Source organism: Panulirus ornatus, chromosome 20 (genome assembly GCF_036320965.1).
Source record: "Panulirus ornatus isolate Po-2019 chromosome 20, ASM3632096v1, whole genome shotgun sequence".
NCBI classification, from domain to species: Eukaryota; Metazoa; Arthropoda; class Malacostraca; order Decapoda; family Palinuridae; genus Panulirus; species Panulirus ornatus.
In genome coordinates, this window is record NC_092243.1 from 67,035,367 (window position 1) to 67,052,087 (window position 16,721).

Sequence of the window (16,721 nt, forward strand, 5' to 3'; positions counted from 1 at the left end):
ATTCTGGGATTATTCGGTTCGTATTCATTGGGTATATGTCCATTTAGGAAAGCATTGTAAGATATTTCTCATGATTGTTACATGTGTAAAAGCGTTTCATTTTGTCATGTTTCGGTTTTAAACCCAAAAGGTTTTTTGGGCTTAGACATTCTCTAAACTATTACCTACAATTTTTGGTGTTTTTGTGAGGGTAAATAGATTTGTTTGAAAACGTCAGGATAAGGAAAATTTTCATGCTAAATTTAAATATGGGATGAAATATATTTTGGGGAATGTTTAGGTTTTTTAGATAAGTAACTAATGATTATTGAATTAGGAAATTCTCTGATTATTCAGTTCGCATTTGATGGCTATATGTAGATATTTTCCATGATCATTTTAAGTAGAGAAACGTTTCGTGTTGATATATTTCAATTAAAAAAAAAGAAAAGTTTTTTTGGGTAAAGAATTCTCTGAACTGTTGTGCAATTTTTGGCATTTTTGTGAGGATAATAAATTTGCTACACACAAATAGTAAAGACATAACTATAAGGACTTTTTTTTTTCATGCTTAATTCAAATGTGGCTTTCAAGTATGTGTTGAGGGACATGCAGGCCCGTAAATAAACAATCATTATTTATTTAGAAGATTCTGTGATTATTCGGTTCGTATTTATCGGGTATGAATATCCAGCTGGGGGAACGTTTTTGTAAGGGAAATAGATTTGCTTGATAACTTCAGTGTATGGATCGTTTTTGTAAGGGAAATAGATTTGCTTGGTAACTTCAGTATATGGATCGTTTTTGTAAGGGAAATAGATTTGCTTGATAACTTCAGTATGTGGATCGTTTTTGTAAGGGAAATAGATTTGCTTGATAACTTCAGTATATGGATCGTTTTTGTAAGGAAAATAGATTTGCTTGATAACTTCAGTATATGGATCGTTTTTGTAAGGGAAATAGATTTGCTTGATAACTTCAGTATATGGATCGTTTTTGTAAGGGAAATAGATTTGCTTGATAACTTCAGTATATGGATCGTTTTTGTAAGGGAAATAGATTTACTTGATAACCTCAGTATATGGATCGTTTTTGTAAGGGAAATAGATTTGCTTGATAACTTCAGTATATGGATCGTTTTTGTAAGGGAAATAGATTTGCTTGATAACTTCAGTATATGGATCGTTTTTGTAAGGGAGATAGATTTACTTGATAACTTCAGTATATGGATCGTTTTTGTAAGGGAAATAGATTTGCTTGATAACTTCAGTATATGGATCGTTTTTGTAAGGGAAATAGATTTGCTTGATAACTTCAGTATATGGATCGTTTTTGTAAAGGAAGTAGATTTACTTGATAACTTCAGTAAATGGATCGTTTTTGTAAGGGAAATAGATTTGCTTGATAACTTCAGTATATGGATCGTTTTTCTTGCTGAATCCGAATATGAGGTTGAACTATATGTTGGGGGATATTATTCGGTTCGTGTGTATTGTCTGATGCTTTCCATTATTATCTTTAGAAACGTTTCATTGTGTAATATTTTAATAATAAAAAAGTATTTTGGACAAAGATTTATCCTGAATTGCAGTTTTTCGTATTTTTCTCAAACATCAATATCTTTTAAAAGCTCATTTTGAGGAGTATTGTTCGTTCTCAATAGAAGTGTGTGGTTAGCTCGTCTTTATGGCCTTTAATAAAGCTGTTAAATGAGGTCAAATATACTATATTATTTGATCAATTGCATCGTCTTTACTGTGTCTGTATCAATATCTTAGAGCATTATGATGTATTTTCCACGATTACTTCAAAAAGTATTTGAATGTTATATTTCAATTTTGAAAGAACAAGTATTTTTGAGCTGAAATATTCCCTGAACCTTCAATTTTTGTATTTTTCTCAAAAATATCGATTTCCTTTAAAACCTCACTGAGGACTATTTATCGTGCTGAATATAAATCTAGCGTTTAAATATATTTTGGTCGACTGTATGACCTTTAATTAAGCTGTTAATGAGGTGAAACTAGAAATAAAATTTATACTTTTCACCTTCATTACTGGGTATGTATCAGTATCTTAGTGTTATGACATAATTTCCAAGATTATATCCAGTATAGAAGTGTTTGAATATGTTATGTTTCAATTTTGAAAGCAAAAGTATTTTGAGCTAAAATATACGCTGAGCTATTAGTTACTTTTTTCATTTTTCTCAAAAAGTCGACGTCATTTAACATCTCATGATAAGGAGTATTTTTCTAGGTGAATTCAAATCTGGCGTTTAAATATCGTTAGGTCTCCTTTTTTATTTTTCATTAAGCTGTTAAATGAGGTGAAATATAAGATATTATTTAATCACTTGCATCGTCTTTACTCGGTATGTATCAATATCTCAGACCATTATGATATATTTCCCATGATTATTTGAAGTAGAGAAGTGTTTATATAAGTTATATTTCAGTTTTGAAAGAAAAAGTTTTTTGAGCTAAAATATTCCCTGAACTATTACCTTGAATTTTTTTCTATTCTTTTCAAAAAAATCGATTTCTTTTAAAACCTTATTATAAGGAGTATTTATCGTGCTGAATCTAAATCTGGCATTTAAATATCACTTGGTCGTCTTTATGACCTTTGATTAAGCTGTTAATGAGGTGAAACTAGAAATAATATTTATACTTTTCACCTTCATTACTGGGTATGTATCAGTATCTTAGAGCATTATGACATAATTTCCAAGATTATTTCCAGTATAGAAGTGTTTGAATATGTTATGTTTCAATTTTGAAAGCAAAAGTAATTTGAGCAAAAATATACGCTGAACTATCTTCATTTTTTTTTTTCATTTTTCTCGAAAAGTCGATGTCATTTAACGTCTCATGATATGGAGTTTTTTTTTAGGTGAATTCAAATCTGGCGTTTAAATATCGTTAGGTCTCCCACTTTTATTTTTCATTAAGCTGTTAAATGAGGTGAAATTTAAGATATTATTTGATCACTTGCATCGTCTTTACTCGGTATGTATGAATATCTCAGAGCATTATGATATATTTCCCATGATTATTTGAAGTAGAGAAGCGTTTGCATAAGTTATATTTCAATTTTGAAAGAAAATGTTTTTTGAGCTAAAATATTCCCTGAACTATTACCTTGAATTTTTTCTATTTTTTTTTTTTCAAAAAAATCGATTTCTTTTAAAACTTTATTATAAGGAGTATTTATCGTTCTGAATCTAAATCTGGCATTTAAATATCACTTGGTCGTCTTTATGACCTTTCATTAAGCTATTAATGAGGTGAAACTAGAAATGATATTTGATACTCTTCATCATCATTACTGGGTATGTATCAGTATCTTAGAGTATTATGACATAATTTCCAAGATTATATCCAGTTCACAAGTGTTTGAATATGTTATGTTTGAATTTTAAAAGCAAAAGCATTTTGAGCTAAAATATAGGCTGAACTATTACCTTCAATTTTTTTTTTATTTTTCTCAAAAAGTCGATTTCATGTAAAATCTCATAATATGGAGTATATCTCTAGTTGAATTGAAATCTGGCGTTCAAATATCGTTAGGTCGTCTTTTTGACCTTTCATTAAGCTGTTAAATGAGGTGAAATTTAAGATATTATTTGATCACTTGCATCGTCTTTAGTGGGTGTGTGTCAATATCTCAGAGCATTATGATATATTTCCCATGACTATTTGAAGTAGAGAAGTGTTTGTATAAGTTATATTTCAATTTTGAAAGAAAAAGTTTTTTGAGCTAAAATATTCCCTGAACTATTACCTTGAATTTTTTCTATTTTTCTTAAAAAAATCGATTTCTTTTAAAACCTTATTGTAATGAGTATTTATCGTGCTGAATCTAAATCTGGCATTTGAATATCACTTGGTCGTCTTTATGACCTTTGATTAAGCTGTTAATGAGGTGAAACTAGAAATAATATTTATACTTTTCACCTTCATTACTGGGTATGTATCAGTATTTTAGAGCATTATGACATAATTTCTATATCCAGTATAGAAGTGTTTGAATATGTTATGTTTCAATTTTGAAAGCAAATGTAATTTGAGCTAAAAATATACGCTGAACTATTATCTTCATTTTTTTTTTCATTTTTTTTCAAAAAGTCGATGTCATTTAACATCTCATGATATGGAGTGTTTTTTTTTTTTAGGTGAATTCAAATCTGCGTTTAAATATCGTTAGGTCTCCCATTTTTATTTTTTATTAAGCTGTTAAATGAGGTGAAAATTAAGATATTATTTGATCACTTGCATCGTCTTTACTCGGTATGTATCAATATCTCAGAGTATTATGATATATTTCCCATGATTATTTGAAGTAGAGAAGTGTTTGAACATGGTATATTTCAATTTTGAAAGAAAAAGTTTTTTGAGCTAAAATATTCCCTGAACTATTACCTTGAATTTTTTCTATTTTTTCTTAAAAAAAAATCGATTTCTTTTAAAACTTTATTATAAGGAGTATTTATCGTTCTGAATCTAAATCTGGCATTTCAATATCGCTTGGTCGTCTTTATGACCTTTGATTAAGCTGTTAATGAGGTGAAACTGGAAATGATATTTGATACTCTTCATCATCATTACTGGGTATGTATCAATATCTTAGAGTATTATGACATAATTTCCAAGATTATATCCAGTTTAGAAGTGTTTGAATACGTTATGTTTCACTTTTAAAAGCAAAAGCATTTTGAACTAATATATAGGCTGAGCTATTACCTTCAATTTTTTTTATTTTTCTCAAAAAGTCGATTTCATGTAAAATCTCATAATATGGAGTATATCTCTAGTTGAATTGAAATGTGGCGTTCAAATATCGTTAGGTCGTCTTATTGACCTTTCATTAAGCTGTTAAATGAGGTGAAATTTAAGATATTATTTGATCACTTGCATCGTCTTTACTGGGTATGTGTCAGTATCTCAGAGCATTATGATATATTTCCCATGATTATTTGAAGTAGAGAAGTGTTTGTATAAGTTATATTTCAATTTTGAAAGAAAAAGTTTTTTGAGCTAAAATATTCCCTGGCGTTTAAATATCGTCAGGTCTCCCATTTTTATTTTTCATTAAGCTGTTAAATGAGGTGACATTTAAGATATTATTTGATCACTTGCATCGTCTTTACTCGGTATGTATCAATATCTCAGAGCATTATGATATATTTCCCATGATTATTTGAAGTAGAGAAGTGTTTGGATAAGTTATATTTCAATTTTGAAAGAAAAAGTTTTTGAGCTAAAATATTCCCTGAACTATTACCTTGAACTTTTTCTATTTTCCTCAAAAAAATCGATTTCTTTTAAAACCTTATTATAAGGAGTATTTATCGTGGTGAATCTAAATCTGGCATTTAAATATCACTTGGTCGTCTTTATGACCTTTGATTAAGCTGTTAATGAGGTGAAACTAGAAATAATATTTATAGTTTTCACCTTCATTATTGGGTATGTATCTGTATCTTAGAGCATTATGACATAATTTCCAAAATTATTTCCAGTATAGAAGTGTTTGAATATGTTATGTTTCAATTTTGAAAGCAAAAGTAATTTGAGCTAAAATATACGCTGAACTATCTTTATTTTTTTTTTATTTTTCTCAAAAAGTCGGTGTCATTCAACATCTCATGATATAGTGTTTTTTTTTTTTTTTGGTGAATTCAAATCTGGCGTTTAAATATCGTTAGATCTCCCATTTTTATTTTTCATTAAGCTGTTAAATGAGGTGAAATTTAAGATATTATTTGATCACTTGCATCGTCTTTACTCGGTATGTATCTCAGAGCATTATGATATATTTCCCATGATTATTTGAAGTAGAGAAGTCTTTGTATAAGTTATATTTCAATTTTGAAAGAAAAAGTTTTTTGAGCTAAAATATTCCCTGAACTATTACCTTGAATTTTTTCTATTTTTTCTCAAAAAAAATCGATTTCTTTTAAAACCTTATTATAAGGAGTATTTATCGTTCTGAATCTAAATCTGGCATTTAAATATCGCTTAGTCGTCTTATGACCTTTGATTAAGCTGTTAATGAGGTGAAACTAGAAATAATATTTATACCTTTCACCTTCATTACTGGGTATGTATCAGTATCTTAGAGTGTTATGACATTATTTCCAAGATTATATCCAGTATAGAAGTGTTTGAATATGTTATGTTTCAATTTTAAAAGCAAAAGTATTTTGACCTAAAATATTTTTCACAAAAAGTCGATTTCATGTAAAATCTCATAATATGGAGTATATCTCTAGTTAAATTGAAATCTGGCGTTCAAATATCGTTAGGTCGTGTTTTTGACCTTTCATTAAGCTGTTAAATGAGGTGAAATTCAAGATATTGTTTGATCACTTGCATCATCTGTACTGGGTTTGTGTCAATATATCAGAGCATTATAATATATTTCCCATGATTATTTGAAGTAGAGAAGTGTTTTTTATAAGTTATATTTCAATTTTGAAAGAAAAAGTTTTTTTGAACTAAAATATTCCCTGAACTATTACCTTGAATTTTTTCTATTTTTTTTTTTTTAAAAAATCGATTTCTTTTGAAACCTTATTGTAAGGAGTATTTATCGTGCTGAATCTAAATCTGGCATTTAAATATCGCTTGGTCGTCTTTATGACCTTTGATTAAGCTGTTAATGAGGTGAAACTAGAAATAATATTTATACTTTTCACCTTCATTACTGGGTATGTATCAGTATCTTAGAGCATTATGACATAATTTCCAAGATTATTTCCAGTATAGAAGTGTTTGAATATGTTATGTTTCAATTTTGAAGGCAAAAGTAATTTGAGGTAAAATATACGCTGAACTATTATCTTCATTTTTTTTTTTCATTTTTCTCAAAAAGTCGATGTAATTTAACATCTCATAATATGGAGTGTTTTTTTTTAGGTGAATTCAAATCTGGCGTTTAAATATCGTCAGGTCTCCCATTTTTATTTTTCATTAAGCTGTTAAATGAGGTGACATTTAGGATATTATTTGATCACTTGCATCGTCTTTACTTGGTATGTATCAATATCTCAGAGCATTATGATATATTTCCCATGATTATTTGAAGTAGAGAAGTGTTTGGATAAGTTATATTTCAATTTTGAAAGAAAAAGTTTTTTGAGCTAAAATATTTTTTCTATTTTTTTCAAAAAAATCGATTTCTTTTAAAACTTTATTATAAGGAGTATTTATCGTTCTGAATCTAAATCTGGAATTTAGATATCGCTTGGTCGTCTTTAAGACCTTTGATTAAGCTGTTAATGAGGTGAAACTAGAAATAATATTTATACCTTTCACCTTCATTACTGGGTATGTATCAGTATCTTAGAGTGTTATGACATAATTTCCAAGATTATATCCAATAGAGAAGTGTTTTAATATGTTATGTTTCAATTTTGAAAGCAAAAGTATTTTGAGCTAAAATATACGCTGAACTATTGCCTTCAATTTTTTTTTGTTTTTCTCAAAAAGTCGATTTCATGTGAAATCTCATAATATGGAGTATATCTCCAGTTGAATTGAAATCTGGCGTTCAAATATCGTTAGGTCGTGTTTTTTACCTTCCATTAAGCTGTTAATTGAGGTGAAATTCAAGATATTGTTTGATCACTTGCATCATCTGTACTGGGTATGTGTGAATATCTCAGAGCATTATGATATATTTTCCATGATTATTTGAAGTATAGAGGTGTTTGTATAAGTTATATTTCAATTTTGAAAGAAAAAGTTTTTTGAGCTAAAATATTCCCTGAACTATTACCTTGAATTTTTTCTATTTTTCTCAAAAAAATCGATTTCTTTTAAAACCTTATCATAAGGAGTATTTATGGAACTGAATCTAAATCTGGCATTTAAATATCGCTTGGTCGTCTTTATGACCTTTCATTAAGCTGTTAATGAGGTGAAAGTAGAAATAATATTTATACTTTTCACCTTCATTACTGCGTATGTATCAGTATCTTAGAGCATTATGACATAATTTCCAAGATTATTTCCAGTATAGAAGTGTTTGAATATGTTATGTTTCAATTTTGAAAGCAAAAGTAATTTGAGCTATAGATATACGCTGAACTATTATCTTCATCTTTTTTTCATTTTTCTCAAAAAGTCGATGTCATTTAACATCTCATGATATGGAGTGTTTTTTTAGGTGAATTCAAAGCTGGCGTTTAAATATCGTTAGGTCTCCCATTTTTATTTTTCATTAAGCTGTTAAATGAGGTGAAATTTAAGATATTTGATCACTTGCATCGTCTTTACTCGGTATATATGAATATCTCAGAGCATTATGATATATTTCCCATGATTATTTGAAGTAGAGAATTGTTTGAACATGGTATATTTCAATTTTGAAAGAAAATGTTTTTTGAGCTAAAATATTCCCTGAACTATCACCTTGAATTTTTTCTATTTTTTCTTAAAAAAATCGATTTCTTTTAAAACTTTATTATAAGGAGTATTTATCGTTCTGAATCTAAATCTGGCATTTAAATATTATTTGGTCGTCTTTATGACCTTTGATTAAGCTGTTAATGAGGTGAAACTGGAAATGATATTTGATACTCTTCATCATCATTACTGGGTATGTATCAATATCTTAGAGTATTATGACATAATTTTCAAGATTATATCCTGTTTAGAAGTGTTTGAATAAGTTATGTTTCACTTTTAAAAGCAAAAGCATTTTGAGCTAAAATATAGGCTGAGCTATTACCTTCAATTTTTTTTTATTTTTATCAAAAAGTCTATTTCATGTAAAATCTCATAATATGGAGTATATCTCTAGTTGAATTGAAATCTGGCGTTCAAATATTGTTAGGTCGTCTTTTTGACCTTTCATTAAGCTGTTAAATGAGGTGAAATTTAAGATATTATTTGATCACTTGCATCATCTTTACTGGGTTTGTGTCAATAACTCAGAGCATTATGATATATTTCCCATGATTATTTGAAGTAGAGAAGTGTTTGTATAAATTATATTTGAATTTTGAAAGAAAAATGTTTTTTGAGCTAAAATATTCCCTGAACTATTACCTTGAATTTTTTCTATTTTTTTTCAAAAAAATCGATTTCTTTTAGAACCTTATTATAAGGAGTATTTATCGTGCTGAATCTAAATCTGGCATTTAAATATCACTTGGTCGTCTTTATGACCTTTGATTAAGATGTTAATGAGGTGAAACTAGAAATAATATTTATACTTTTCACCTTCATTACTGGGTATGTATCAGTATCTTAGAGCATTATGACATAATTTCCAAGATTATTTCCAGGATAGAAGTGTTTGAATATGTTATGTTTCAATTTTGAAGGCAAAAGTAATTTGAGCTAAAATATACGCTGAAATATTATCTTCATGTTTTTTTTTCATTTTTCTCAAAAAGTCGATGTCATTTAACATCTCATGATATGGAGTGTTTTTTTTAGGTGAATTGAAATCTGGCGTTTAAATATCGTTAGGTCTCCCATTTATATTTTTCATTAAGCTGTTAAATGAGGTGAAATTTAAGATAATATTTGATCACTTGCATCGTCTTTACTCGGTATGTATGAATATCTCAGAGCATTATGATATATTTCCCAAGATTATTTGAAGTAGAGAAGTGTTTGGATAAGTTATATTTCAATTTTGAAAGAAAAAGTTTTTTGAGCTGAAATATTCCCTGAACTATTACCTTGAATTTTTTCTATTTTTTTCAAAAAAATCGATTTCTTTTAAAACTTTTTTATAAGGTGTATTTATCGTTCTGAATCTAAATCTGGCCTTTAAATATCGCTTAGTCGTCTTTATGACCTTTGATTAAGCTGTTAATGAGGTGAAACTAGAAATGATATTTGATACTCTTCATCATCATTACTGGGTATGTTTCAATATCTTAGAGTATTATGACATAATTTCCAAGATTATATCCAGTTTAGAAGTGTTTCAATACGTTATGTTTCACTTTTAAAAGCAAAAGCATTTTGAGCTAAAATATAGGCTGAGCTATTACCTTCAATTTTTTTTTATTTTTCTCAAAAAGTCGATTTCATGTAAAATCTCATAATATGGAGTATATCTCTAGTTGAATTGAAATCTGACGTTCAAATAATGTTAGGTCGTCTTTTTGACCTTTCATTAAGCTGTTAAATGAGGTGAAATTTAAGATATTATTTGATCACTTGCATCATCTTTACTGGGTATGTGTCAATAACTCAGAACATTATGATATATTTCCCATGGTTATTTGAAGTAGAGAAGTGTTTGTATAAATTATATTTGAATTTTGAAAGAAAAAGTTTTTTGAGCTAAAATATTCCCTGAACTATTACCTAGAATTTTTTCTATTTTTTTTCAAAAAAATCGATTTCTTTTAGAACCTTATTATAAGGAGTATTTATCGTGCTGAATCTAAATCAGGCATTTAAATATCACTTGGTAGTCTTTATGACCTTTGATTAAGCTGTTAATGAGGTGAAACTAGAAATAATATTTATACTTTTCACCTTCATTACTGGGTATGTATCAGTATCTTAGAGCATTATGACATAATTTCCAAGATTATTTCCAGGATAGAAGTGTTTGAATATGTTGTTTCAATTTTGAAGGCAAAAGTAATTTGAGCTAAAATATACGCTGAACTATTATCATTTTTTTTTTCATTTTTCTCAAAAAGTCGATGTCATTTAACGTCTCATGATTTGGAGTGTTTTTTTAGGTGAATTGAAATCTGACGTTTAAATATCGTTAGGTCTCCCATTTATATTTTTCATTAAGCTGTTAAATGAGGTGAAATTTAAGATAATATTTGATCACTTGCATCGTCTTTACTCGGTATGTATTAATATCTCAGAGCATTATGATATATTTCCCAAGATTATTTGAAGTAGAGAAGTGTTTGGATGAGTTATATTTCAATTTTGAAAGAAAAAGTTTTTTGAGCTAAAATATTCCCTGAACTATTACCTTGAATTTTCTCTATTTTTTTCAAAAAAATCGATTTCTTTTAAAACTTTTTTGTAAGGAGTATTTATCGTTCTGAATCTAAATCTGGCCTTTAAATATCGCTTAGTCGTCTTTATGACCTTTGATTAAGCTGTTAATGAGGTGAAACTAGAAATGATATTTGATACTCTTCATCATCATTACTGGGTATGTTTCAATATCTTAGAGTATTATGACATAATTTCCAAGATTATATCCAGTTTAGAAGTGTTTCAATACGTTATGTTTCACTTTTAAAAGCAAAAGCAGTTTGAGCTAAAATATAGGCTGAGCTATTACCTTCAATTTTTTTTTTATTTTTCTCAAAAAGTCGATATCATGTAAAATCTCATAATATGGAGTATATCTCTAGTTGAATTGAAATCTGGCGTTCAAATAATGTTAGGTCGTCTTTTTGACCTTTCATTAAGCTGTTAAATGAGGTGAAATTTAAGATATTATTTGATCACTTGCATCATCTTTACTGGGTATGTGTCAATAACTCAGAACATTATGATATATTTCCCATGATTATTTGAAGTAGAGAAGTGTTTGTATAAATTATATTTGAATTTTGAAAGAAAAAGTTTTTTGAGCTAAAATATTCCCTGAACTATTACCTTGAATTTTTTCTATTTTTTTTTTTTCAAAAAAATCGATTTCTTTTAGAACCTTATTATAAGGAGTATTTATCGTGCTGAATCTAAATCTGGCATTTAAATATCACTTGGTCGTCTTTATGACCTTTGATTAAGCTGTTAATGAGGTGAAACTAGAAATAATATTTATACTTTTCACCTTCATTACTGGGTATGTATCAGTATCTTAGAGCATTATGACATAATTTCCAAGATTATTTCCAGGATAGAAGTGTTTGAATATGTTATGTTTCAATTTTGAAGGGAAAAGTAATTTGAGCTAAAATATACGCTGAACTATTATCTTCATTTTTTTTTTTCATTTTTCTCAAAAAGTCGATGTCATTTAACATCTCATGATTTGGAGTGTTTTTTTTAGGTGAATTGAAATCTGGCGTTTAAATATCGTTAGGTTTCCCATTTATATTTTTCATTAAGCTGTTAAATGAGGTGAAATTTAAGATAATATTTGATCACTTGCATCGTCTTTACTCGGTATGTATGAATATCTCAGAGCATTATGATATATTTCCCAAGATTATTTGAAGTAGAGAAGTGTTTGGATGAGTTATATTTCAATTTTGAAAGAAAAAGTTTTTTGAGCTAAAATATTCCCTGAACTATTACCTTGAATTTTCTCTATTTTTTTCAAAAAAATCGATTTCTTTTAAAACTTTTTTGTAAGGAGTATTTATCGTTCTGAATCTAAATCTGGCCTTTAAATATCACTTAGTCGTCTTTATGACCTTTGATTAAGCTGTTAATGAGGTGAAACTAGAAATGATATTTGATACTCTTCATCATCATTACTGGGTATGTTTCAATATCTTAGAGTATTATGACATAATTTCCAAGATTATATCCAGTTTAGAAGTGTTTCAATACGTTATGTTTCACTTTTAAAAGCAAAAGCATTTTGAGCTAAAATATAGGCTGAGCTATTACCTTCAATTTTTTTTTATTTTTCTCAAAAAGTCGATTTCATGTAAAATCTCATAATATGGAGTATATCTCTAGTTGAATTGAAATCTGGCGTTCAAATAATGTTAGGTCGTCTTTTTGACCTTTCATTAAGCTGTTAAATGAGGTGAAATTTAAGATATTATTTGATCACTTGCATCATCTTTACTGGGTATGTGTCAATAACTCAGAACATTATGATATATTTCCCATGATTATTTGAAGTAGAGAAGTGTTTGTATAAATTATATTTGAATTTTGAAAGAAAAAGTTTTTTGAGCTAAAATATTCCCTGAACTATTACTTTGAATTTTTTCTATTTTTTTTTTCAAAAAAATCGATTTCTTTTAGAACCTTATTATAAGGAGTATTTATCGTGCTGAATCTAAATCTGGCATTTAAATATCACTAGGTCGTCTTTATGACCTTTGATTAAGCTGTTAATGAGGTGAAACTAGATATAATATTCATACTTTTCACCTTCATTACTGGGTATGTATCAGTATCTTAGAGCATTATGACATAATTTCCAAGATTATTTCCAGTATAGAAGTGTTTGAATATGTTATGTTTCAATTTTGAAAGCAAAAGTAATTTGAGCTAAAATATACGCTCAACTATTATCTTGATCTTTTTTTTTCATTTTTCTCAAAAAGTCGATGTCATTTAACATCTCATGATTTGGAGTGTTTTTTTAGGTGAATTCAAATCTGGCGTTTGAATATCGTTAGGTCTCCCATTTATATTTTTCATTAAGCTGTTAAATGAGGTGAAATTTAAGATATTATTTGATCACTTGCATCGTCTTTACTCGGTATGTATCAATATCTCAGAGCATTATGATATATTTCCCATGATTATTTGAAGTAGAGAAATGTTTGTATAAGTTATATTTCAGTTTTGAAAGAAAAAGTTTTTTGAGCTAAAATATTCCCTGAACTATTACCTTGAGTTTTTTTCAATTTTTTCAAAAAAATCGATTTCTTTTAAAACTTTGTTGTAAGGAGTATTTTTCGTTCTGAATCTAAATCTGGCCTTTAAATATCACTTAGTCGTCTTTATGACCTTTGATTAACCTGTTAATGATGTGAAACTAGAAATGATATTTGATACTCTTCATCATCATTACTGGATATGTTTCAATATCTAAGAGTATTATGACATAATTTCCAAGATTATATCCAGTTTAGAAGTGTTTGAATACGTTATGTTTCACTTTTAAAAGCAAAAGCATTTTGAGCTAAAATATAGGCTGAGCTATTACCTTCAATTTTTTTTTATTTTTCTCAAAAAGTCGATTTCATATAAAATCTCATAATATGGAGTATATCTCTAGTCGAATTGAAATCTGGCGTTCAAATATTGTTAGGTCGTCTTTTTGACCTTTCATTAAGCTGTTAAATGAGGTGAAATTTAAGATATTATTTGATCACTTGCATCATCTTTACTGGGTATGTGTCAATAACTCAGAGCATTGTGATATATTTCCCATGATTATTTGAAGTAGAGAAGTGTTTGTATAAATTATATTTGAATTTTGAAAGAAAAAGTTTTTTGAGCTAAAATATTCCCTGAACTATTACCTTGAATTTTTTCGATTTTTTTTCAAAAAAATCGATTTCTTTTAGAACCTTATTATAAGGAGTATTTATCGTGCTGAATCTAAATCTGGCATTTAAATATCACTTGGTCGTCTTTATGACCTTTGATTAAGCTGTTAATGAGGTGAAACTAGAAATAATATTTTTACTTTTCACCTTCATTACTGGGTATGTATCAGTATCTTAGAGCATTATGACATAATTTCCAAGATTATTTCCAGGATAGAAGTGTTTGAATATGTTATGTTTCAATTTTGAAGGCAAAAGTAATTTGAGCTAAAATATACGCTGAACTATTATCTTCATTTTTTTTTCATTTTTCTCAAAAAGTCGATGTCATTTAACATCTCATGATTTGGAGTGTTTTTTTTAGGTGAATTGAAATCTGGCGTTTAAATATCGTTAGGTGTCCCATTTATATTTTTCATTAAGCTGTTAAATGAGGTGAAATTTAAGATATTATTTGATCACTTGCATCGTCTTTACTCGGTATGTATCAATATCTCAGAGCATTATGATATATTTCCCATGATTATTTGAAGTAGAGAAGTGTTTGCATAAGTTATATTTCAGTTTTGAAAGAAAAAGTTTTTTGAGCTAAAATATTCCCTGAACTATTACCTTGAATTTTTTCAATTTTTTCAAAAAAATCGATTTCTTTTAAAACTTTTTTGTAAGGAGTATTTTTCGTTCTGAATCTAAATCTGGCCTTTAAATATCGCTTAGTCGTCTTTATGACCTTTGATTAAGCTGTTAATGAGGTGAAACTAGAAATGATATTTGATACTCTTCATCATCATTACTGGGTATGTATCAATATCTTAGAGTATTATGACATAATTTCCAAGATTATATCCAGTTTAGAAGTGTTTGAATACGTTATGTTTCACTTTTAAAAGCAAAAGCATTTTGAGCTAAAATATAGGCTGAGCTATTACCTTCAATTTTTTTTTCTTTTTCTCAAAAAGTCGATTTCATGTAAAATCTCATAATATGGAGTATATCTCTAGTTGAATTGAAATCTGGCGTTCAAATATTGTTACGTCGTTTTTTTTACCTTTCATTAAGCTGTTAAATGAGGTGAAATTTAAGATATTATTTGATCACTTGCATCATCTTTACTGGGTATGTGTCAATAACTCAGGGCATTATGATATATTTCCCATGATTATTTGAAGTAGAGAAGTGTTTGTATAAATTATATTTGAATTTTGAAAGAAAAAGTTTTTTGAGCTAAAATATTCCCTGCACTATTACCTTGAATTTTTTCTATTTTTTTTCAAAAAATCGATTTCTTTTAGAACCTTATTATAAGGAGTATTTATCGTGCTGAATCTAAATCTGGCATTTAAATATCACTTGGTCGTCTTTATGACCTTTGATTAAGCTGTTAATGAGGTGAAACTAGAAATAATATTTATACTTTTCACCTTCATTACTGGGTATGTATCAGTATCTTAGAGCATTATGACATAATTTCCAAGATTATTTCCAGGATAGAAGTGTTTGAATATGTTATGTTTCAATTTTGAAGGCAAAAGTAATTTGAGCTAAAATATACGCTGAACTATTATCTTCATTTTTTTTTTCATTTTTCTCAAAAAGTCGATGTCATTTAACATCTCATGATTTGGAGTGTTTTTTTAGGTGAATTGAAATCTGGCGTTTAAATATCGTTAGGTCTCCCATTTATATTTTTCATTAAGCTGTTAAATGAGGTGAAATTTAAGATATTATTTGATCACTTGCATCGTCTTTACTGGGTAGGTGTCAATATCTCAGAGCATTATGATATATTTCCCATGATTATTTGAAGTAGAGAAGTGTTTGTATAAATTATATTTGAATTTTGAAAGAAAAAGTTTTTTGAGCTAAAATATTCCCTGAACTATTACCTTGAATTTTTTCTATTTTTTTTCAAAAAAATCGATTTCTTTTAGAACCTTATTATAAGGAGTATTTATCGTGCTGAATCTAAATCTGGCATTTAAATATCGCTTGGTCGTCTTTATGATCTTTGATTCAGCTGTTAATGAGGTGAAACTAGAAAGAATATTTATACTTTTCACCTTCATTACTGGGTATGTATCAGTATCTTAGAGCATTATGACATAATTTCCAAGATTATTTCCAGTATAGAAGTGTTTGAATATGTTATGTTTCAATTTTGAAAGCAAAAGTAATTTGAGCTAAAATATACGCTCAACTATTATCTTGATCTTTTTTTTTCATTTTCTCAAAAAGTCGATGTCATTTAACATCTTATGATTTGGAGTGTTTTTTTTAGGTGAATTCAAATCTGGCGTTTGAATATCGTTAGGTCTCCCATTTATATTTTTCATTAAGCTGTTAAATGAGGTGAAATTTAAGATATTATTTGATCACTTGCATCGTCTTTACTCGGTATGTATCAATATCTCAGAGCATTATGATATATTTCCCATGATTATTTGAAGTAGAGAAGTGTTTGTATAAGTTATATTTCAGTTTTGAAAGAAAAAGTTTTTTGAGCTAAAATATTCCCTGAACTATTACCTTGAATTTTTTCTATTTT

General features: G+C 28.0%; 1 long non-coding RNA gene across 1 annotated transcript in view; it reads left to right on the forward strand.

The window, feature by feature from the left end:
- LOC139756085 (uncharacterized) overlaps positions 1-16,721 on the forward strand; it is a 34,216-nt gene that overhangs the window by 4,723 nt on the left and 12,772 nt on the right. The window lies entirely within an intron of this gene.